At 40.3% G+C, this 2,868-nt stretch overlaps 1 pseudogene; it reads left to right on the forward strand.

The window, feature by feature from the left end:
- The first annotated feature begins 222 nt into the window (after positions 1-222).
- On the forward strand, positions 223-2,239 carry LOC114701470 (annotated as a pseudogene).
- The last annotated feature ends 629 nt before the right edge of the window (positions 2,240-2,868 follow it).

Below are 2,868 nucleotides of genomic sequence, written 5' to 3' on the forward strand. Positions count from 1 at the left end.
TAAATGGAGTCCCACTCAGAAAGTCCTCTCCTACATTTATATCTTCTAGGGATTGTCTACAGTTTTTTTTTTTTTTTAACAGTTTCAGTGTTTCTAGTTGTCATAGGTAGGTTTACCATTGCTGTGAGGAGACACCGTGACCACGGCAACTCTTATAAAGAAAACATTTAATTGAGGGGCCAGGCTTACAGTTCAGAGGTTCAGTCCATCACGGTGGGGAGCATGGCGGCGTGCAGGCAGGCACGGTGCTGGAGGAACAGCCGAGTGTCCTACATCCTGCAGGTGATGTGAAGTCGACTGACGATCTCACCAAGAAAAGCTTGAGAAAAAGAAACCCCAGAGCCCGCCACACACACACACACACACACACACACACACACACACACACACAGTAACACACTTCCTCCAGAAGGTGTGGATCAGATTAAAGTTGTGCTCTCCAGCCTCCAGGTCTGGATTAAAGGCATGTGCCATCCAGCCTCCTCCAACAAGACCACACTTTCTCCAACAAGGCCACACCTCCTAGTGCCACTCCCTATGAGCTTATGGGGGCCAAATACATTAAAACTACCACATAGTTTTCAAATTAAAACCTTTGATCAAGGTCTAATTTCATTCTCCATGTAAACATCTATTTTTCCCAGCACTGTTTGTTGAAGATGCTGTCTTTTCTCCAGTTTATATTTTGGCCTCTTTGTCAATATCAGAGGGCTGTAGTTACATGTGCTCATATTTGAGTTTTCTATTTTATTCCATCGGTCTACAGGTCTGTTTTCATGTTAGTGCCATATTTCTTTTATTGCTAATGCTCTATAATACATCTTGAAGTTTGAAAGAGAAATCCCTCTAGTATTCTTCTCCTTGCTCTAGCTTTGGCTATCTGGAGTCTTTTCTGGTTTCACACAAATTTTAGCATTATTCTTTCCTATCTTGGTGACAAATGTTGTGGAGATTTTGATTGGGATTGTACCGAATCTGTGAATTATCTTTGGTAGGGTGGTCATCTCCACAATATTAATTCTACTGATGCACAAACTCTTTCGCTCTCTAGTGTCTTTCTCAGTCTCTTTCTCAGACATTGGGAGTTTGCATTGTAGAGGTCTTGTAGGTTTGGTTAGGTTTATTCCAAGTACCTTCTAACGCCTTGCTGGACAAGCATAATTCCTTACTATGTTCTAAGTGTTGTCCTTATACCCACCAATACGTGTAGCTACCAACCCTCACCAAAGAAGCTTCTCTTTATAGCAAATGGAAACCACCACAGAAAACCACAACTGGACACAAGGCAGACATCGATGGATAATCTGGAGCCCAGCCACAATAGCTACATCTACATCACAGCTCTTGAATCGATGGCTTAGGGGGAGCATCAAGAAAGAGGGGACAGAAAGATTGTAAGAGTCAGCACACCAGGAAGTCTGCTGTGAAACTGTCTCTCCTAGAAATGGCTGCATAAACAAGACCAGAACCGTAGCAATATCACTGGACATGTTAATGTGGGAGGGGAAATTTTCCTCATGATCCCACCCCTAGACAAAGAACTATAGGTACCAATGGTTGCTGAGAAAAGGAAAATTAGTTTCTGCCAGGGATGAACCCCCTTACTGGTATTTGATGCAGAATAGCCATCCCTGAAACCATATACACAAACAACAAAAATTGACTCAGTGGATTGTGTGTGTGTATATATATACTAAATACATGTAGTAATAATAATCAAAAAATCTATCAATCTGACAGTCAGGGGACATGGGAAGTGTTAAAGGGAGGGTACATAGGATGGGCTGGAGGGGGAAAAGAAGTGGGAAGGTGATGCAATTTGATTTCAGTTTTAAAGATATTTAAGAAAAAAAAAGGCCTTTTCCATGGCCACTACTCAAGGTGGTGCCACAGAAAGACAAGAAGCTGAAGAAGTCCACTTGGATCTTACTCATCAGTAAAAGATGGAATTTTTGATTCTGGAAGTTTTGAACAGTTTCTATGGGAGAAGGTTAAAGGCAATGAAAAACTGGAAATCTTGGGGATGTTGTTCACATTGAGTGCTTAAAGAATAAAATCACAGTTGTTTCTGAGAAACTATTTTCTGAAAGGTTTTTGAAATAGCTTACTAAGAAATACCATAAGAAGAATAATCCCCATGGTCAGCTTCATCTGGCCACATTTGACAAGGAGACCTACAAACTTCTTTATTTCCAGATTAGTCAAGATGAAGTTGGATCCGAGTCTGAGAACTAGTTGGCCTTTGCTTTTAATAAATGGAAGTATGCTAAAGAAAGAAACCTAAAACTGGACTTTATCAGCAAATAAAAAATCATTGTACCCTATAAAAAAGAAAGAAAGGAAGGAAGGGAGGGAGGGAGGGAGGGAGGAAGGGAAGGAGGACCAATGATGCACAGACAGGAAAACAGGACTTATTGGTCCTCAAAATGGTATTAAATAGATTAAGACAAAAATAAAAATTAAAAAAAGGCTATCCCAGGTGCAGTCTTCAGTTTCATTTCTCTTCTCACAATAACTGTTACAACAAAGAAACAATTAACAAGACGATTTGACCAACTTGACACCCTTGTGATGTATAGAATGCCCCACCCTTTAACAGCAGAGTGAATATTCCTTTCAAGTACTCTCAGAAGATAGACTATATTTTTGTGCCATGCAAAAGTCTCTTCCTTCCTTTCTTCCTTCCTTCCTTCCTTCCTTCCTTCCTTCCTTCCTTCCTTCCTTTCTTTCTTTTCCTGGTGGTGGTGTGGATTGAATTAAAGGCCTTCTAGGCAAGTGATCTACCACTGATTGTTTAAAATACCCCAGCACCTAAAATAAGTCATAACAAATGTAAAAATTCAAATTATACCAACTGTGTTCTTTGAC

The sequence above is a fragment of the Peromyscus leucopus genome, chromosome 3, assembly GCF_004664715.2.
Source record: "Peromyscus leucopus breed LL Stock chromosome 3, UCI_PerLeu_2.1, whole genome shotgun sequence".
Lineage (NCBI taxonomy): Eukaryota > Metazoa > Chordata > Mammalia > Rodentia > Cricetidae > Peromyscus > Peromyscus leucopus.